Below are 23,584 nucleotides of genomic sequence, written 5' to 3'. Positions count from 1 at the left end.
CTGCTGAGCACCAATCAGAATTGTTGGATCTATCAAAGGTGTAGGCCTTTGTTGTATCCACCATACACTGTACTATGTTCTGGACCCTGGATTCTCTACACCAACATGCCATCCCCACAAAATAGGAGTAAGAGCATCAAACTCAGCAATAGCAGCATGAAGGTGCATGCAAGCACCCTAATCACCAACCTATCGAGTAGTGCAAGCAAAATAAGTTGTCACATCTGGGATACCCTATACTTCCCCGAACTATCTCAGTACACAGACAAGAAGATGCATATCAATAACCCTATGACCACCCACATCTTGACCATTAAGATATCTCTACTAATGACAAAAAGGAAGATGTTGAGCATCATCAGTCCAACTAGGGAAAGTAAGATAAGGTCTCCATGAGAAATACTGTAAGATATCAATTTGATGATGCCAATACAAGATGTTACTTGATGCCCTATGCCTCTCACCAACAGTATACCCAAAAGCATATAGATGATATGGCTCTAAATGCATATGTAATGCAGGATGAAAGACAGCTATGTTCTCCCAAGCCCATGTCTTGAGAAAAGTAATACCACATACAACTGATTTCTACTGCAAGTAAACAATCCCATGCATCTAATGATAAAAAGTGACAAGAAGACAAGGACCCCAAGCAAACACACATTTGTCAATAATCATATCATGTATGACACATCCCCATTGAATAGGAAAACCATGGGCATGTCTTTTAGGAATCAATAATCCAGCAACAGTACAAGCAAGCACAACAGTGAGATCATCATAATCAAAATCATCCCAACGAATCTCATAATGACCATGGATTTGTAGATCCTACTCCTCACACTCAAAAAATGCACACAAAGAAGAAATAACATCATGTCGATCAAAAGTAACTCATCTACCAAATATCAAAATGTGTAAAATACGCCACACATCCTCAAGTGTGATGGATGCCTCACCAGTTGGTAGATGAAAAGAACATGTCTTTGAATGCCACTGCTCAATCAAAGCAGTAATCATGGCCCTATTGGCCGTAACCTCAAGTAAATGTGCTATATAGTACAATCCAACCTATTGTAACAAAGCGGTATCCTCTGGAACCAACTCATGACGCCGATCAAGACCATTTGGCATTGTCTGCCTAGCAAGTAATACTGGATAATGCGCCTGCATTTGGAAAATATAAAAATTAGTTAGCTAAATCATCAAAACTACCAGGACGCATAAATAAGAAGAAAAATGCCTTTACTATCAAATGTGAAATATTTATTTCAACTATGAAGTAAAATTATCAAATGCGACATACTTGTGTCAAATGTGACTCAAATTTAACATATGCTATACGATATTATCAATTGTGAAATAAAACTTACAAATGCAATTCAATTTTATCAAATGCGATATAAAACATCAAATGTGAAGCATTTAAATCAATTGCGACAATATTGACAGTCAGTTGCGAACTTAATGCAGATGGCACACCAAAAAACAATTAAAATTTTGCAAAATACAAACATAAAAAAGCAAAAAATCATGCAACTCACCATGCCACCAATGTCAGGAGGTCTCTGATAGGACTGCACTCACTCGGATAAATGCAGCCTCTCTCTGTGACCTGCCATTTCGCTCCAAGGATGCAGAAAGCACTAATATCTCTAAAGACTTCTTTCAAAACAAAATAATGCAAATGAGCTCAAATCAATACCAATCTTCACTTTATAAGCTCAAAATTAGGGTTTCTCAACATAACGCTCGTGGACCCCTCTAGCTTCAACGTAGTTGTAAACATAGCAAACGAGATTGAAAACATTTCAAACTTCATCTAATCACTATCTAGCACATTTTTGAAAAATTGGTCTTCATTTCACATTTTCCCGACCACTTTTTCTGAGGGGGCATTATACCCTAGCATCACCGGGGCATACTGGGGCAATTTTTCCTTCTATTTTATTTGAAACAATGTCATTTCGACATTGTCTCAAAGAGGGGCAAATGTAGACACCTAAAAATGTCTCATTAATTCTACACTAATTATTCGTCTATTAAATTAAGTAATTCTTTAATTATTTGATTAAACTAACTATTTCTTCTAATCATCGCCCTTCAACACTTCTAATTAGTCTATTTCTATTCTCAAATCATTTAATCAGTTAACCCTATCTCAATTATTAATTAAATATCAATTATTCAATTAATTATGATTTATTCCTTAATTAAATAATCTTTATTATTTAATTAATTCAATCTCCTAAGTTTATATAATTTCTTTTAAATTATTTAATATAAATTAATCAAATTCCTCCAAATCCCTAAATTATAATTCCAACATAATTCCATCTAATTTCATCTCATTTTCCCCAAATTCAAATTTAATATCATTTCATCTAATTTCATATTTTCAAATTCACGTTTTCCCCAAATCTGAATTTCAGTTAATTTCATGTGCATTTCAGCATTTGAATGACCAAATTCAAATCCAAATTGAGAATGAAAATCAAATTCAATTTCAAATTCCTACAACACATGCTAAATCAGAAGTGATTGATCAAATCAGTTGTCTAATCAGTTAACTTAGCTAACTCAACAATCATCCTTTTTAACTCAAAATCAGCTTTTTATGACTAATCCAATCAATTCAATCTTCTAATCCATCAATTCAGACATCTCCCCAATCTATGCAGTTGACTAATCAATCAACTAAGTTTACTAATCCATCTATTTAGTTCACTCTCCAATCAATCTAGTTGACTAATCAATCAAATGAGTTAACAAATTAATCAACTCTGTTAATTGATCAATCAATTTCAGTTGTCTCCCAATCAACACTTGAGTTCTATTTCTCATCCCCTTTGTGTTGAAAATCTATAAATTCAACATCATTTTCTCAATTCAATCTAGAATCATAGTCTTCAATATTGTTGTCTATTTTATGCAGGAAATCAAGTGCAATACCTGAGAGCCACCTACATCAACAACAATGGAAGCACAAGTGGAGAATAGGGAGTTTTAATAAGCTTAATCTTCTTATTTCTTTCATTTATTTCATTGAATTGTGTTTAGAATCGGTTTAATTAGTTAAGAATTCTTGTGATTCATCCTTTTAGTCTAATTATCCTCAGATTTCTGATGATTTCAAGCATGATGACACTTATGCTTGTTCTGATAATCATGGTTAGGCCTAAAAGATCTTCTAGCTCTTTCTTCAAATCTTGAATTCTTATAAGGACATCTAGATGCAAAATGACCTATCTTATTACATGCAAAGCATTTAAAAGGTGATTTTCCTTCATACTTAATTCATGGCGATCCTTTAGGTACTTTTCTAGCAAATAAGGCTTCAAGTTGCTCAAACTCTTCATCTTTTTCTGTTGGAATCCAAGAACACTTAGAGGGGGGTGAATCAGTGTTCTACTGGAATGATCAATTTTAACCTTACTAAAACATGCATACACCAACCGATATACTGGTACATATAGAATTGAAAGAAGTAAAGCAATTAATAAGACAATCACACAAATGAATACCATAACACAAAGATTTATACGTGGAAAAACCACAGTGGGATTTGTGACTCACAATATCAATCCACTGGCCATATGAAGAGATATTACAAAATATAGGGGTTTGCACTTGCAGGAAGGCTTATAGCCTAGAGCACACTACTCAATCACAAAATGAGCCTCACTGACTACATACAAATCCAACTACAATCCAGAGAAATGATTGAACTGTAAAGATAACATCTTCTATGCCTGAATACAATTTCAGTTAAGCTTTGTCTGTTTTGATCTGAAACCCTTAACCCTTATCAGAATACCCCTTTACATAAATATCCTCACATACATGATCTCTCTCATATATTTCACATTACATAACATTATCATATTCTCCTATCCTTCCATATCTCAAAATGATCTAACCTACTGACTTATATACCCTTTACAATTTATCATTCCTTATGTCAGCTTACAAAGGTATTTACAATATGAATATACATGTCGGCTAGATAACATAAAACATGAATATCAAAAAAAATTACAGATGTCGGATCCAAAAGATGTCGGCCTCCAATACCAATAACCTGATTCTAAACCATGTCAGCCTGCATTGCTGATAACCAAAAAATTCCTTCCAACCTGCAAGTGTCGGTGTCAGTGTCTGTGAAGTGCTTGCCAGTACACAACTAACCCAAAATATGAAGCTGAAATAAATTACCATGTTTCCATCAATGACAACATAGTGAAACCAACCAATTGAGTGTCAATTTCCAACACTTTCTTCATATCCTCTAGTTCCTTCACATATAAAGCTTTCCAATCACTCTTGCCGGTAGATGATGTAGATGATGTAGATGCATGAAAAGCTAGGTCAGATTTAACAGCTCCAGAAGGTTTGAATTCCACAAGCTCAAAAGAAGATAACTTCCCAACCAAGGTATCCTTATTAATATAAGTGTTTGCCATAGTTCTTAGCTCATTAATTGCAGTAGCCTTCATCTTATAAGCCGGTGGCAAAGCTCTCAGTTCTTTAGAAACTATTTCATCTTCGCTCAGTGATCCACCACAACATTGAATTCCCAAAACAATCTCATTAACTCTCTCCATGAAAGCAATAATCCTTTCATCTTCTTCCATTTTCAAGTTCTCATACCTTACCCGCTAACCATCAAGTTTAGCAATTTTAACAATAGGTTCACCTTCATTCAGAGTCTCCAATTTGTCCCATATAGCCTTTGTAGTTGATTTGTCAGTTAGTCCCATTATTTGTTGATTAGAAAGTGCACACAAAAGGGCTTCTTTAGCTCTACAATCATTTTCAATGTCCTTATCCAAGCTTGTCGGAGGAGGATTTCTAGATGCTGGATTATGAGGTGTATAGCCATTCTCACTAATCTCCCAAATCTTCTTTCCAAGACATCTCAGATGAGTCTCCATCTAAATCTTCCATACTCTGTAATTTGTTCCATCAATCCTAGGAATTTCTCTCTAGAAAACAACAACAAATGAACTTGAACTGCTAGATGCCATAGGATCTTTCTCAAGTGATTAAGCTTATATAGAGAGGATCAAGCTCTGATACCAATTGTTAGATAACTCAATAACTAGAGGACAACTGAGAGGGGGTGTGAATTAGTTGTCACCAGATTATAGAACTTTAAGAATTCAAATCCTTAATATTGGAACACATAAACTCAATACCGGAATGCATAAACCAAATACCAGAATAAATGATATAGCAATTAAACATAAACATAAATCAAAGAATAGTTACCATTCATCCATAACACATGACACCAATATTTATATGTGGAAAACCCGGTAAAGGGAAAAACCATGGTGGGAAGCCTACCCACAGTCAAATAATACTTCTGCAGTAATTATGTGATTACAATATGAGGAGCCTGCACATGCAGGAAGGCCAACAACCTAGAGTGCACTGCTCATCACAAAAAAGATCCTCACTGACTACAAAATAAATCAAGACTATAAGTTAGAATGAAGATTGAACTGCAAAGATAGCATCTCCTATGCCTGAGTATAGTTTTGGTTAAGCTCAGTACCTGAGGACTTAAACCTTTCTTACCAACCCAATTTGATCACCTACGATCGATCAAAACTTCTATATATGATTACAACATTATTCACACATAGGTAATCCCATAATCTTGACCTCTACCATCCCATGATCTATAAAGAGATCTTACATAATATTTATACCAATTCGAGACCTAAACAATTAGGTCGGCCACCTAAAAGATAATAGAATAAGTTCATAAAATAAACCCACAATCTAGTGATCAACCAAGTCATCTTAGGCCAAAAACAATGTATACCAATCATGAAATATTGTTGGTAATGCATCAGGAACATCCTACAACATGTTACATAAACTGGTCCATAATCTAGATAACACCAGACCCAAAATAGGTCGTCATAAACCAAATCCAACACCACCAATGAACTGGAACATGAAAAAGATAACCAACAGCATCCTGAGAGCCATCTAGAAGCCGCACCAACACCACTTATCACATGCATCAAAAGATCTTCAACAAAGCTCTATCGGTAAAACCTTTACCAGTAACTAGAAGGCTTATTGTAACAAATGATAGCTCTTGAGTCATCAAGTCCTAAACCAACTCACTGTGATACACATCTGAATAGGATGAATGATAGATCCAAAACAAAGCATACCGAAGTAGACCAGATCAATATCATAAACCAACTAGAAACCAGTAAACAACCAAAATAACCCGTATTTCCATCAATGACAAAACATCAATGCAACACATAATCAATTCCTCCAAATTTCCAACAGTAAATACCAATTTTGAATCATTGGATAAGTCTACCACCAACCGGGTATTAGATAGATTTAAGGAGGTTCGTATGCAGACATTCTAGAAGATGATAGAGGATGATAGAGTGAGATTAAACAAAGGTCTACAGACTATCTCAGAGGCATTGACTGAAGGTGGTAAGATATATAAATGATGTCTTATTTTTCCCAAATTCATAGTTGATATAGACAAATAGATTAATATTTATCAGGGCAAGCTATCTCGAATATCTCAGTCATTTGATTCTAATGTAGCCCTAACCATCAGCATAGAAGGGAAAGAAATTTCTCTAAATGATTAAATCTCGAGCCTTAATGCAAAAAAGACAAAATTTTGAGGAGAGTTGATAAAATCTGGAACCTAATTGCTCCTCGGATGGACACCATGTTGAGCAATAAAGTTGATTGCTTGAAAAAATGGCTCAACTTATTCTGACTGAATTGAAGTAAGTAGAAATATATACCTACATTTCTAGTGCTTTCATTACATTTTTGGATAACTTGAACAATGGGTGGGATAACCACTTAGGATTTTTGAAAACCATTTTTGCTAACATCTTCATGTATAGAGTATTTGATATATACCCTTGTATATAATTTTTTGAGCAACACCCCATCCTTGGCATTGCTGTCAAAGGGGGAGAGTAGAGTGAAAAATGTACAGAGTGATACAAGTTACAAGTTTTTGAGATTTTGATCTAAGGGGGAGTCTTAGAAATTTTGATCTGATATCCAAGTTGTTTCAACACTTAGTCATTTTTCACGAGTGTTTTCGTCAATGCCAAAGGGGGAGATTGTTGGAAATTGACACTCATCCGATAGATATTGATGCTTGATTAATGGTTTAGGGTTGTCATTGATGGAAACTCTTCATGAGAATCCTTTCCAATAGCTATAGTTTTTTGGAGAAATGGTTTGGTAACTGGTAATCTGGCTTTGGTAATTTGGGCTAAGAAGAGTAGTTTTTGTCTGGAATCTTTCTGGTGATTGCGGTGGTCAAAGTCATGCATGGGATGATAGAGCCAACTTATAGAAATCATTTTATCATCATTTGGGTGATCCGCATGTGTTTTGATGATTCGGTTCAAGCCGACTCATTGTTACATGTTACATTGTATGGCCGACTTGATAAATGTTTACTTTGTGATTGTGGATATATAAGACTGATGTAGAATATCTTCGTGGTGTGTGGTACGGTGTGATATGAGAAAGTAGTGGTCAAGAAATATTTTTGGCACAATTTCACTTGCGCATTCTTGATCTGGTAGCTTACTAAATAGAAAAAAGAGCAGAGTTGTAGAGAAGATACATCCAAAGTTTTGCACTTAACTAGAACTTATCCAGGCATTGATTGATGCTATTTTGGAGTTCAATAATTTTAATTCAACATTGTAAGTGATTTGTAAGGTAGTGATCCTTCTAGGGCTATAGCCCTTATTATAATTGAGTAGTGAGCTCTAGGTAGTATGTCTGAATGCTAGTGCATTCCTTGTTTGTAATATTATTTTTCTACTAGCCATAGTGGAATAATATTGTGGGTTCAAATCCCACTGTGGTTTTTCCCATTTGGGTTTCCACATAAAAATCCTCATGTTATGATTTTGTGGTTGATTATCTTGTGTTTCTACACTTTATTTTCTTGCATATGCTTCATGTGGTTTCAGAATAAGTCATATAATTTTTATATTGGTAGATCACTAATTCACCCCCCTCTTAGTGATCCTTGATTCCAACACAAATGCCTTTATATATGAGGATCTATGTCAATTTACTGATTAGGCTGACCTCCAATGGTCACATAGAGCCAAAAAATTCATTTCCTGCTAAAGAGATGGGTCTCATCCCTCCCTTGAAAATTAGGCCCCATTTAGGGGGACCGGGGCACTAGTGGTGTCCTAGTCCACCTCAATCAAGGACCAAAATTAGGATCCAAGGAGGAGGAAATAGCCCCAAGGGATCATTTGGTAGGTGTATGAGACATAAAAGTTGGAATTATGGCACTGAATAGACCCATATAGGAGATGAGGGGGGGACATGCTAAAGTAGGGGCACAAACATGAGGTGTAAATTGGCCTAGTGACAATTTATGACCCTAAATTCATCCCTAACTTTAGCAGGAGTATGAGCCTATGCAAATAGTCATGGTAAAGTAGATGAAAGAGAGAAGAAGGAGAGGATCAAAGGAGCACAATCACAAGGAGTATAAGACATCACTAATTTCAAGGAACCAAGCCCCTAATATTAGGATATTAACTCACTCAAATACATGCAAGGGCACACAAAACAAGACAAAAAGACAAAGAGACCCCGATATCAAAATGTCTCAATAACTAATATACTTGAAAAATGTCATTTCAAGAACATAAGAGATCACATAAAATAGCAAAGCACACATCGTCCATGAACCACAAATAGCAAAGTTATGAGCTCATGAGAAGAAGGAAAGAGAGAGCACATGTACTCACTAGATATGTTTCTCTATGTGATCCATGAGAAGAATGATGAGAGAGGACATAGATACTTTCCCCCGGATATGTTTTTCTAGGTGATCCATGTTAGGGAGGAGAATAGGAATAGTCTAGTTATGTTTTTCTAGTTCCACTCATCCTCGTGCATGTGTGAAAGTGATGTTTATTTTCAAGTGTATAGCACCTCATATAAGAATTTGTTTCCTATAGTTTCAAGTGTGATTCAACGTGTTTAAGACATATTATACAAATTTAAATTCCAAGGGGTGAAAGTCTAGTTTCGGGAACATCTCATTTAAGAGTTTCTTTTCTCTAGTTTTGAGAATGTGTAACCCCATCTAAGATAGATACATGCATGGTTTTGAGGACATCCCACGTAATAGATTTTTTTCTCCATTTTTGAGAATTTGTAACCCCATATAATACATATATCAAATGTTGCATTTGGTTTTGAGCGTCAATCATCTCGTATAAGAGTTTGTTTTCTCTAGTTTTGAGAATAAACACCTTGTTTAAGACATGAAAAGATGATATGAAAAAATATGATACAATATAGTACAAAGAGGGAAATATGAGTACCCCCCCTTAACATGTCAACATATCCCAATGTTGATGTCTTAAGAAAGCTAATATCAAGGGTACCCACCTTCAAACACCAAGGAGATATCCTTTAGCCAACAATATCATAAATCCAAGTTAAAGAGGGCATACTCTTATAAGAAAGGATAAGATAGTTAAAAAAAAGATATCTTGTGACAAGTGTAAAGAGGATCCTTGGAGAAGAGATCTTTGCTCAAAATCTCCAAGAGGAGTTCTTGAACAAATATACCATCTTCTACCAAAAGGAGGGAAAGAGAACAAGAATGCATATCTTCCCCCTATTCCTAGGTGAAAGAGATTCTTGATGAATGATATCACACTTTTGACCCAATTTTAGGGGAATTTCATAATAGAATATACATTGTAAAGTGAAGAAGAGGTTGTAGTGAAGGAATTACACCTCCTGCATAAGAGAGAATCCTTGAGAAAACAACAACTTCACACAAGGAATAAAATCAAATCATAAACAAACACCACTAAACAAAGTAAAAGTGGATCCTTAGAAAGGATAAGAGAGAGAAAGAGAGATCATTTCCCCCCAAGAATAAGGACAATGAGAAGAATTACACAATCTCCAAGGAGAGATTAGACATAAGAAAATGTGCAATATACTCACATTATCAAATATCCAATGTAGTGCCAATGTAAGAAAAGACATTAAGATATGTTAAATGCAACTCTAAATGAGTGGTAATATTCAAAATAAAGAGAGAATACTAAAATAAAAGATCACATATTCCACTTAATGAGAGAGATTAATAATAAAAGACATACCATTATACACAAGAAAGGATATCAAACATGAATAATGCAACCCCTGATAGAAATAGTACATTTTAGATAGAGAGAAAGAAGAAATATTGTTGCCCCAAATGTTTGATATTTGAAAGAGAATTGCCTCTTTTGAAAAAGATCCCCCAATTAAGTTAACCACATGTTTCATAGGGTGAGTAGCAACATGAAGGGTGAGAAGAGTGGTAAGGCACTACTTTATCACCAAGAAAGAGAGCAATATCAATGGATAAAGTTATTTGAGCCTTAACAAACTATTATTGAACAAATTCCTCAAATTCTTTACATTCTCCAAGAGAATGACAATAGCTATGATGAAAAAGGCAATTCTCATCACCTTCTTTATCCTTTTTTCTAAACTTTACAAAAGGAAAAACAACATTCTTGTCATACTTTAATTTCCAAATTATTCTAGTTGCTAACCTTTCTTGATCATCAATAGGATTAGGCCTTGTCTCTTGTGATGTAGGAAAAGGATTTTTAGAAGAATAATTATTATCATCTATAATTTTAACTATGCCCCTATAAATGAGTCCTTGCATTTCATTTCAAAAATTAGGACATTCATTGCTAGTGTGATCCTTAGTTTGGTGATATGAGCAAAAATGAGTTTTTAAAGAAGAAGCTTTTGTAGATGAATGATAGGTTTTTTGTCTTGCAAGATGATATTTGAAGTCTTTAATCCCAAGGAGATCATCCATAGGAGAATTATGATAATTTCCTAGGTCTTATTTGCTAATTTTTGTAGGAGGGTTTATAGGGACTCTGATTCCTTGTTCAAATTTTCCATGTCCTTGTCCTCTAAAACCTTGTTTTGATATTATGTTAAAGCCACTCCTATAAGAATATTCTAATTGAAAAGATGGATTAACATTATAATAAATTTCTTTGAATTTTTTAGTGTGTGTTTAAAAAGGACAAAAGGACAAGTAGATGAAGAAGGAATATCTTGTGGAGGAGGATTTTCCTTTCTTTCATCATGTATATCCTCTTTGGTAGATTGGGAAGGAAGATCCTTATCATCTAAGGTCTCATCTTTATTTAATGTTATTTTGGGACATACATCATGAATGAAATGCATAACATAATCTTCTCTACAAATGTTTTGATGACTAAGATAGGCTCTAGGAGAATAAGGACAATCTAGAGGGATAGAAACACCAACATTTTGATCTTGCCCCCTTGCGCTAGGGTATGTGCATGGGAAGAAGATGGTTCCATGTTGCTCTTCAAATATTTCTCTCTATTAGAGACTTCATTGATAGGAGTATTACCTTGTTCTTAATTCACAATAGATACCCTAGGAGAGGTACAAGTATCAAGTTTTCCATTAAAATATCTAGGATTAGGATCTACAAAAGCTTTAATGTGATCTATATATGTAATATATTTTCCTATAATTATCACAATAAAACAACATGCATTATAAATGAAAGGTTTGAGAACTATTTGATTGAAAAGAAGTAATTTGGAGATTTTAAAAATATAATATGTCAAAGTGCTATGAATGAAAAGAAGCAACGTGAAATGAAAGAAGCCATTATCCAAGACATGATTATGATAAATAATAAGTGAAAAGAAAAGAAACCATGTGTGAAATAGAAAATAATTCATATCTATTAAGTGCCAGTATTAAAAATTAGATCTAAAATTTAAAGTGATGAGTTATGCAACCCATAAATCCAATTAACCGAAATAAATTAGGGTTTTTATTAATTAAACCTCTAAATTTATGTAATTTGATTAAAATGAGATCTATGAATTTGAATTTGAATTTTGAAATGTTTCTAAATCAGATCTGAGATGATTAACCCAAATTGAACAATCCACAAGGTCAATTTTAGAATTCAAAATTAGGGTTTTTGTTAATTTAACCTCTAAATTTTTGAAATTCAGTTGGAAATTAAACCTGTAAAAATATATCTGAATTTTAAATTGTATAAACACTTAGATCTAAGAACATAAATTATAATTAAAGGTGTAAGGAGTCGGTTTCACCAAAATGTAATGGTAAAAATATTATGGTTTCCACCATTAGATGTATGAAAACCGCTAATATCTTACTTGGGGACCATTAAATTAGGGAAAGATATGAATTAAATAGATCTAAACCTAAGAGATCTAAATGTTGATCTAATTCTAGGGGTGTTGAATGTACCTCTTCTTTCCCTTGAGTTGAATAGAATTGTTGAATTTGTTTAAATGAGGGTAAATGCACTAAAAATCAAAGTAAAAATGCATAAATAGTGAGCTACATTCAATAGATCAAGCCACAAACCTAAATCTGAGGATTGTAAGAGGATTCAGATTTGTTCCCAGAAGGAGCTCCCAATAAGCTTAGCTAGCACTAGCTCACCTTTCCTCCTACCTGAAATGTTCAAAGACATTATGAACTAGGGGATTCTTGAATTATTGTGGGAGGTGCATGAGGAGTATCTACGAGGTACGATCAACACTCCTTGAACTATCAAGCAAAAAGGTTGGTCTCTAAATCATGAGGGTTCTTAGTACGAGCTCCAAGACCACTAGTTCCTAGGAAAATATCACGTTGAGACCCATTATATTATTGGTTGCCATAACCAAACCTATTTCTTCACCCCTATATCACAAGGGAGCACACAAGAAACATTCACCAAGGCATGACTAGTTTAGACTCAAACTTTCACTTTCGTCCCTTTCTATAGCCCACTAGAGTTATGTGTTCAAGGTTGAACACTAAGGTGATTAAATCCTTAGGAAAGCCTCCTACTTCAAAAAGAAAAAGTGGGTATCACTACATGATTTTCCTGCACCCCGAATTTGTGAAGGCAAGGGGAGAGGATATGTGTGTAGCAGTCCAACACTACCTTACACAAGTGCAAGTGTGCAAGCAACAAAATATAATCATAAATTTATTTAAGAAAGTGAAGTGTGATTTACACTACAAAATGAAAACACTCGAGAAATCAAAAGTAATTCAAGATCCCACAACACGCGCATTAGTAGTTTTCTATTTTCTAAATCTTCAACCCTTATTTGCCACAAATGCTACAAACAACGATAAGTAACATGGAATCTTCTAATCTAAGAATAGAAGATACAAATACAGAATTTGAAAAACAACTAATAATCATCACAATTAAAAAAGACAAAACCCAAGATTTTACCTTCCAAATTTACTAGACAAATATGTAACTTCTCCTATCAAATGTGTGACCTCCCCCAATAAATGTAAGATAGGAACCTACAAATGTGATACATATTAGAATGTATGGGGGAAATTTTTTTTGAATGCTTAACTCCAATCATGTAGCCTGCAAAATTTGAGAACTCACAAAAAAACAAAATAGATTAGTGTATATACATTGAGTTCACCAAATGTAACTGCTATAAAATGAGAAAGGAGTGTGAAATACAATAAGAGAAACCACTAACTCTAAATCTAACACAAATATATAATCATAAACAATGAAGAAAACACACAAGTTCAACAAAATCAGCATAAATCAAACAAAAAAAAGTAAACCAAAGTGTCCAAATCATGTGAGTGCCTCCATTTCTCTTCTCCTTCTTGTCACATGTGTGGGATGGCTCTTATAATTGTAGCACAAGAATTCAAAGACTATTGTTGATGGTAATTGAGAATGAGGTTTGATTTATAGATTCCAAAGATTTGAATCAGCTATCAAGATTGAGAATTGAATAGAAAGACCAGTGGTGGATGAACACTGAGACAAGTTAGTTGGGAGATGATCACTCATGTAACTAAGATTGATCAGCAAGTTAACTCATTTGACTTAGTTAGTTGATAGATGAGTTACTCATAAAATGTGATTTCAATAAAGGTGGACTGATTAACTAGCTGAAAAAAGGTGATTGATGAGTGACTAGTGGAACTGAGAGTCAGTGGCAATTAGCCATTTTTAACATTTCGTAGGAGAATGAATGAAATTATCATTTCATTTAATTTGGAGGGAATTTGACTTTCAAAAATGAAATTTGACATGTGAGAGAAATTAAATAAATTAAGAAATTTATTTAATTGAGAAGACATAATTAGTTAATTAAATAATTTGGAATAATTATTTAATTATGGGAAGATAGTAAAATGATTTAATTAAACAATAAATATTATTTAATCAAATTATTTGAAGGAGAATTAATTAAATAATTAAATTATTTAATTTATATTAGAGGAAAAATTAGATAATTAAGTAATTAAAATTATTTAATTATGAAGTTAGAGGGAAAAATGAATTTTGAATGTGATCATAGAAGAATAAGTTGAATTGGAAGAATAAAGTTAAATTAATTAAATAATTAAAATTGTTTCATTAATGAGAAATGATTAGTAAAATTAGCATTTGTAGGTGTGAGACAATTTTAGGTGTCTACACTATGTATATTTGTGGTTTTAGAAAGAATGAACTTTTTAAATTGTTTTTGTTGGAACACATTTGTCATTGCACCAAAAGATTGACCTACTAATGCCTGATATAAATGCCATCTATATAAATAGATACATAAGAGGTGGTTAGTCCATGTCCCAGATCCAAAGGGGGGTGTTGGTGATTAGTCCAACAATCCCCCCCTCAGTGTCACGAAGGGAATTTGAATCTGTGGTATGACTCTAATACCATTTGTTGGAACACATTCTATGTTGTGCCAAAAGATCAACCTGATAATGCTTGATACAAATGCTAGAGGTAAAAAGATCCGTGAGAGGTGACTAGTCCATGTCCCAAATCCAAAGGGGGATGCTAGCAATTAGTCCAACAGTTTCCATTTTATGAAATTATATAAAGTGTTTTTGTATCAAAGAGTTATTTTCTGTTAGAACATAATGTTATTAGGGATCACATCCTTATAACATTTATATATAATGTTCTAATATAAGGTTATAAAACCTTATATATTATATGCTTTATAAGCATATCCCATTTGAAATAATTATAATCTAATAGCTATTAGATTATTAATTATTTATGAGTGGGGGTTATTGAAAAGGTGTGACTAGTGAAGTCACCCTTCCTCTTATACTTAAGGAGGTTCTCTCTCATTTGAGAGGCGTGTGAATTTGGAGCTTTATGGTGAGTTGTATCACTATGCATATGAGGTATTATTGGCCATGTGGAAGTATTGGAGGAGTGTCCCCAGGTTCATGTCTATTTTATGATAGACTATATTTGTAAGTGTTTTAATTAAATGATGCTTTATGGGGTTTTTTTTTTACCCTAAAGGGTTTTCCCCATGTATATCTTGTGTAATGTGTACATTTATGCATGTATGTTTTATATTTCATTTACTTTATAATCTTGTTTATAATGATTAGTATCCTAAGATCCTAATTTCTAACATGGTATCAGAGCAGGTTAGGCTAGTACTAATCATTTTTACAGGTTATACTAGAAGACATATAAAACTTGATGGAAAATGTATTTATGCTAAATCAATACAAGTGCAAGGCCAATTGTGCTATGCATTTAGTATGCCTTCTCCATTCATTTAAATTCAATTTATCAAGGCCAAGTAAGGAAATTCTAACTAGTCTTTTTTATAAGTGATATTTTTAAATTTTTTAATGTTTACATAGAATAAGATTGTGAATTATATTTTAATAACATCAAATTTCATAATCTTACTAACTCAAAATTATTCCCTTATAAAACCTTTTTTTAGTGTCAATTGTATAGAAAGTTGTGCTTTAGGTACTAGATCAAGTACTTTAGAAAGTTGGATGTTGTTTCTCCTTAGAGAGATATGTGAGATTATAAATTTTCAAAAAATAGCTTGATATAATGCTTAGAAACCATTGTTTTGTTTTTTGTTTAACCTTAAAATTGAATTCATGAAGTCTTTTAATAAATTTCATGTCTTTATAAAAGCCAAAAATTGTTTTTTTTTTTTTTCAACTTATAAAAGGGAAATAAAATTCATAGCTCTTGAACATGACATTTCAAGCAAACACCATTTCACTTGCAATTTGATCACAATTGATATAAGATCATTGTCATTTTTTTATTATGAAAAAATATGAAAAATATATCACAATATTCAATCAAAATTATAATTTAGCTTTATATTTAAGTTTGTTAAGTATAAACTTAATCAAACCATTATTTAAATAAGAGTCCTTAAATGAAATCTTTAAATAACTCAAATCACTTATTGAATCCCTCATTTGTGTCAATTTCTTGGCTTCATAAAAGTTTGTGTACTTATATTACTCAAGGAACTAGTACTCATCTTATAAATAGTAAAAAAGGGACTCTCTTTGCAACCGCTCGAATGTAAATAATTCATGACCTTTGGCATGATATTGCCCATCGTATCAATTGATGCCTGCCTATCCAAGTAGATAATTGTTTGCCAATCAAGCACACTAAAACGTTTTGGACTAAAATGAGAAGGGCGAATGCAAGTAAAGGGAACGTAGTGGTTAAGTCATGTGGCCCGGTCTCGCATTTTTGTGGTGGAACCAAAACAAGTATTGAAATTTGTTTTTAACAATAGGTAAGAAATTTACCAGATGTGTATTTAGAAGTATTGGAACTCAAAATGGGTAAGTTGCAAAAACTCATCCATATGGAAGAGATTAGGAGCGCATGTTGCAAGGAAAGTTTGGGCAGGGTGACCCACACTTATAAACCGGCCTCGCCTCACCACTTCCTACCGCCCATTTCCCACTACTTCTATTCCAAGACTGAAAGCAAGAGCCACCGCTATCAAGAGAGGTATTATCAAGCATAATATAAACATAGCCATTGTCAAGCATAATATAAACATAGCCATTGTCAAGCATTATATGATATGCAACCTTAATAAATTGTTCGATGGTTGGAGTTATTTGACGGTTTTTTTTAGAATTCTTAATGGTTCTCATTATTGTCATCTGTTTGGAAGTCAACCACACATTATATTTACGTTCTGGTTATTCCTTTCAAAAACTTCCTTGATTCAAATTCCACTATAATAGGAAAAGAGACTACTTCTATAATTAAGACACCAAGATTTTCTTCTCCTATCCCCATAACTTCCATGTTAAATTCCAGGGCTTGGCGCACCTCCTTAATTAAATGTAAAGCATAGAAACATTTGTCCTGAAGATTGCTCACTAGTTTCCTTGTTTCCATATCATTCAATAGTGAGGGTAAAGTCTTCATCTTCAGTATGTTGGGAGGATTTTGCCTATCCTCAACATCTCCATCTAACATGTAAAGGGCCAATAGAAATTGTCTATTTAAAATGAACAACCATCGTACAAGTTTTTAGACTCTTACAATTCAAAGCTCTCATTCAATATGGATGGCTTGAAGAGGAAAGATTTTTTACAATTAATAATAAAATACATTTTCATATATGGGTCCATAGTAATCTTGAATGGCTATATTGGGTTACAATGAGACTATTTTCTGTGGGGATCTTTCATATCAAATGACTCTTCAATATGAGTTTAGAGTTATGGACTCAAAATGCTAATTCTAACTTGGGAAAATATAGAAGCTATTTTTATGTTTAAAGGATCAAAATACTTTGAATTGTATATTTCTACTATATGGAAAAGGGAATATACATTAGAGTAGAACCATTTTTTTCAAGAGATCATCTTTTTTTAATTTTTTGTATTCACATAAAGTGGATCAACTTTTTTTGGAGAACAAAAATATTTTTTTATAAATGTTATGGGGTGAATCTTCTATCCCATTCACATCTACAATTATATGTCATTAAGCATTATATAGTATCCTTGAGTAAATAGATCATAAAATTTTGTATTAACAAAAGCCTCTAAGTTTAATCTTAATTCAGAGAAGAAAAGAGACACTTAGAGACACATTTGGGTGATCATTAATAATTAACTAACCAATGCAAAGAGGTTTATATAGAAATTGGTGAACAACTAAGTGACCCATGGTAACAATATTTAAAGACATTTATTGAGAATGTATGTTAAAAGAGTAATCCTTTTTTGGTCTCACACTTGTAACTAGATATCAATAATTTCTATGTACCAAAGTTGAGAATATAAGTGGTCCACACAACCATCTAAAGAGGTCACTATTCTCTCAAAGAACTTGGACTCTTGTTATATTAAATTTACTTTCAATATTTTTTTTCACTTCATATATATTGAATCTTTAATCAACTAACTTTACTTCAATGTGTCAACATACCCTTTCAAGTGGACCTTCCAACTATATTAGTGCTTATGTTGTATTTAAAATGTCACATACGAACTAGTAGGAATAAAGGAAGGAACATCATGAATTATCTTAATTTTTTTTTAGTATTTGATGAAGGATATGCATTATATTATCATTGAGGATATTCCTACTTGTACTATGTTTTATGTATGAATGATTTACTATCAAATTATCACAATGATCATCTATAGATAGAGGATAAAATATTTACCAATAAAATATAAAGGCTATTAAATATTCATAAGTAAATTTAAAAATTTCTCATTAGCATCCTTTTTTGGAGATCCAAGTGATTTGTTATTCTATTCTATATTTGATCCATTTTTTTTTCAAGCATACTATTTATAATGGGTGACTATCCCCTTATAACTGTCTGGGGAGCAAACCTAGAAATGATAGCTCACCCGTTGCCTAATTTTTTATGGATCATTACTATATGTAGTAGCATGTCTATTTTTGTATTTTAAACAAGACAACAAATTATTTCTCATGCAAATATATGTTGATCTCCTTTCTACCAATCATTGGACTATATTTTTATAAGGAATATTATATGATCTTTGGAAAATGACAAAAAAAGTAATATCATGTTCTTTCTTTGCACCAAAAATGAAGTTGATTACTATGTTACTAACTATATTGTTTCTTCTATGGCGAGGTTATGCCTTCAAAACATATGGTGCAAGTGCTATTACATGGATGTTGCAATACTTTAATAAGAAGACTATCTTCTATGTGTCTTTGAATCAAATGGACAAAATATGAATGTAGTTCTTAAAGAATCAATATGGCCTTGAAGATTTATGGAAGAGTTCCATTTGGATACATATGAAGTACCATATTACTTGAAGTTACTTTACTCTTTCTAGAGAATATCATTTCTAAAGATCAAAATGAACATTGAAGATCATGGGCACCACACTCAAGTGAAAGCATTCTATAATAAAGGCACCTTGAAGATCATGGGCACCTCACTCAAGTGAAATCAATCTATAATAAAGACACTTTGAAGATCATGAGTACATACTATATATTATAATTTTAGCCATCACTTTGAAATCCTCTATGCAGTGATTGGCTTTGAGGTGATGCCATTAAGGGGGAGTGTACATGACACCACCTAGTGGCTAAATCCTAGATTTAAGACCTAATAGGCATAAGACCTTTAGGAATTATATGCTCCAAATTCAAATAATGCTTGGCCTTAGGTGATGCCATTGAGGGGGAGTGTGCATGTCAATGACACCACCTAGTGGCTAAATCCTTTATTTTTTTAAGTCCTACGGGCAGATTTTTTTTTAAAGTCCTACGGGCATATTGTAAATTCTTCTCTTTGTAAATCTTCCACTTGTAAAAGCATTGTATTAAGACCTACGGGCACTATGAAATGAACCTAGGGAGAGGCTACTTTAAGGGGACCGCGGCTCCAATATAATTTTTTAAGACCTCACAACATCATTTTTTAAACACTGGGATTATAAATTATGACAAGATGACTTTCATGTAGTCCGGAATGCATGATCTTCATGTTGGCATATATTTGTGTCCTTGTTTATCAGTGTCAAAGAAGACCTACGTTACTGGGGTGCTTCATTTTTTCTTCTATGGAAATTGACATGTGATCCCCTATTAACATTAAGGGGGAGTGTTAAAACATAATGTTATTAGGGATCACATCCTTATAACATTTATATATAATGTTCTAATATAAGGTTATAAAACCTTATATATTATATTCTTTATAAGCATATCCCATTTGAAATAATTATAATCTAATAGCTATTAGATTATTAATTATTTATGAGTGGGGGTTATTGAAAAGGTGTGACTAGGTGAATCAGTGTTCTACTAGAATGATCAATTTTAACCTTATTAAAACATGCATTCACAAACCGGTATACCGGTACATATAAGATTGAAAGAAGTAAAGCAACCAATAAGCCAATCACACAAATGAGTACCATAAAATAGAGAATTATACGTGGAAAACCTCAAAGAGGAAAAACCACGGTGGGAATTGTGACCCACAATATCAATCCACTAGCCATATGAAGAGATATTACAAAATATAGGGGGCCTATACTTGTAGGAAGGCTTACAACCTAGAGCACACTGCGTAATCACAAAAGGAGCCTCACTAACTATATACAAATCTAGACTACAATCTGGAGAAATGATTGAACTGCAATGATAGCATCTTCTATGCCTGAATACAATTCCGATTAAGCTCTGTCTATTCCGGTCGGAAACCCTAAACCCTTACCGAAATACCCCCTTACATAAATATCCTCACATACATGATTTCCCTCATATATTTCGCATCTCCATTACATTCTTACATATTTATATCCTTGCATATCTACAAAATGATCTATTCAACTAACCTATATACCCTTTACAATTCACCATGTCTTATGTCAGCTTACAAAGATAATTACAATATGAATATACATGTCAACTCAATAACATAAATACATGAATATCAAAAACAATTGCCGATGCCAAATCTTCCCAAATGATGTCGGCCTCCAATACCGATAACTTGAATATAAACCATGTCGGTTTGTATTACTGGTAACCAAATAATTCCTTCCAACCTGTTGGTGTTGGTACACTACTAAACAAAAATATGAAGCCAGAACATGTTGTAATGTTGCCATGTTGCCATCAATGACAACATATTGAAACCAACCAATTGAGTGTCAATTGCCAACAAAAATAAGTCAGGAAAAGCATGCATTAAAATTGGAGATAAAATCAAGAAAGAAGACCAAGTTAGCATTAGCAATTCAAGCTAAGATCATTGAAGGCACAATCAATTCACCTTCTAGTTAGAGATGCAGCTTCTTCTTCTATAAGTCTTCCTCTTTTCTTCATTCTTAGTTAACTATTTTGTTTCCTCAACATGATTGTAGACTAAATTTTGTCTCTTTCATGCTCAAGGACAAAATTGTAGCTCATCATTTTGAGTTTGTAATAACAATATTCCTTCTTAGCACTTCTTGTATTGTGTGATGAATGAATGATTTGATGATTTTCTATGATTGATTTATGAAATCCTTTGTTTTATCTCATTCAATCAGCATTTGGTGTAAGGAGATACATGATGGTTGCAGGTTTTAGATTGTGTTAGTTGGTTTTGATAGCTTTTAGTCGTGAAGCAAGTTGTTTTCCTTCAAGAAAGCATTAGACTTTGGTGCAGGAGCACCTAGTTCTTGTTCAAATTTTGATGTACTTTTGGCTCAAGTAGATAGGGTCTAGGAATAAGAAATTCATTTTGTGATGTAATAAGGTCTTAAAAGACCATTTGTAAATTTTTTAGGGTCATTTGGTTTCAAATTGGCAAAGTATGTAAAATGTTGTAAAAGATGTCAAGAAATTGTCATGTTGTCAAAAAACGAAAAGTTGTCATGTTAAGAATATGAAAGGTCAAGGATTATTATTAGATATTTGAGTGGTTGAAACATGGAAAAATAATTTGAAATCCTTGTAACATGGTTAAATAGGCTTGGTGTGGTCATTTGGAAGAGAGAGCAGTATGTGGTGATGAAATGAATAAGAAACTCCATTTTTTTCTCTGTTTTTTCCAGAAATTTGCTACTCTTTAGTTCAGTACGACATCTATGGATGTGATGAGGGTCTATATATTATATGGTTATAATTGAATTTTTAAAAAAATCCATTCTTATCAGGTCAGAAGAAAGTTCATTTAAGTTGTCTAATGGTCGAATCTTTCCAGTTACCCAATTCATAAACTAGGTTTTTCCAGCATAGCGGTCTATTTTTTAGGGTTATGTTTTGAAGAAACCCTATCCAATTTTGACATATTTTGTATAAATCCCAAATTGGTATCTAAAAATGGTTTTAGGTTTCTAATATGAGCCCTTTACTGAAAATTATGCCCCCAAAACCCCTTTTGTTGTACTTTTTAGACTTGGGCTATGTGAAATCAATCCAAATTTGAGTCAAACATTGCAAAGGAGTTGCATGACCAAATTGGATATGTGTTGTGTCTTCCAAAAGGGTATTCAAAACCATTCCTCTTTGATGGATATCAGAAGTGTGACTAAAGATATGTCAAATTTTGTCTCTAGATAGGGCTATTATAAACTAGGATAGGTCATGTGGAAATTATGACAGTCAAAGAAATCAATGTTGGTGGGAGTTGCTAAGGTGTTGAAATGTTGTGTTTGTGTGGCTCTAAGGTGTTTCTAGTGTTGGTTGAGTCTTATGAACATTAAAGCCTTATTTTTTACTTGTAACCTATAAGGCAAGGTACCCTTGTGAAGGGAAAGCATGGAGCTTGGGAAGTGTCATGGAGATGGGGTGTTTTGAAACAAATCTTATGAGAATCCTTATTCATTTTGAGATATTAAAGTGTCAAGAAGGTTGTCATGAAAGGAGAAGTTTTCTACATGGTTACATGATTGAGTCTATGAGCCCATTGTTGTGCAATATGCCTACTTAGTATTGATATGCTTAAATGGTTGTGAACTTTGAACCCCACCTATTGCATTAGACTCATCCCTTTCTAAGAAATATTTATGCATCACATGTTTAGTTTAAGTTGTGAAACATTCAAGGCTACTTATTGAAATCTTTTATGAATTAAGATACAAATCTCAAATAGAACGTTTAATGCATAACCTCCTAAGATAGGTTTAAAATCATGTTATCCTTCTATCCTTTTTCCCAAAAAGTTAGTTTTGGGTGTTTTTGTTGTTATATGGAGCCTAATCAGACTCAGAGGTTAAATTTTCTCTACTTCAATCGGCATGGTTTCCCCCATTTTGATGAGGGTTTGGGGGTAGCACCCCCAAGATGGGGTCAAGGGGCAACGCCTCCAAGATGGGGCCAAAAAGACTTATTATTTTATAAAGGTATCGGGTGTTAATTTTCTCTTGGCTAACATGTTGTAACCCTAATTTTGTAACTGGCATAAGTCTTGATAAAAAGGCTAAGGGTTAGGAATTTTTGGGATAATTTTGTAGCGATTTGCAATGTTATTCAGTTGCAAGGGGATTATCAGCTGTAATCGGTTTTGATTTACTGGATAATAATATTGGACTCTTTGTTTGGTAGATTTAGCTCGAGATTGGGTGAACCACATTAAATATTGTCTTTTCGCTGTTATTATTTTTGTAGTTTTTCATTCCTATGTTTAGTATTTATTTGCATATAATTGACATTTTCTACATGCAC

This window comes from Cryptomeria japonica, chromosome 1 (assembly GCF_030272615.1).
Source record: "Cryptomeria japonica chromosome 1, Sugi_1.0, whole genome shotgun sequence".
In the NCBI taxonomy this organism is placed as follows: domain Eukaryota; kingdom Viridiplantae; phylum Streptophyta; class Pinopsida; order Cupressales; family Cupressaceae; genus Cryptomeria; species Cryptomeria japonica.
The sequence above is the reverse complement of the archived record's forward strand: the minus strand, read 5'-3'. Positions refer to the sequence as shown.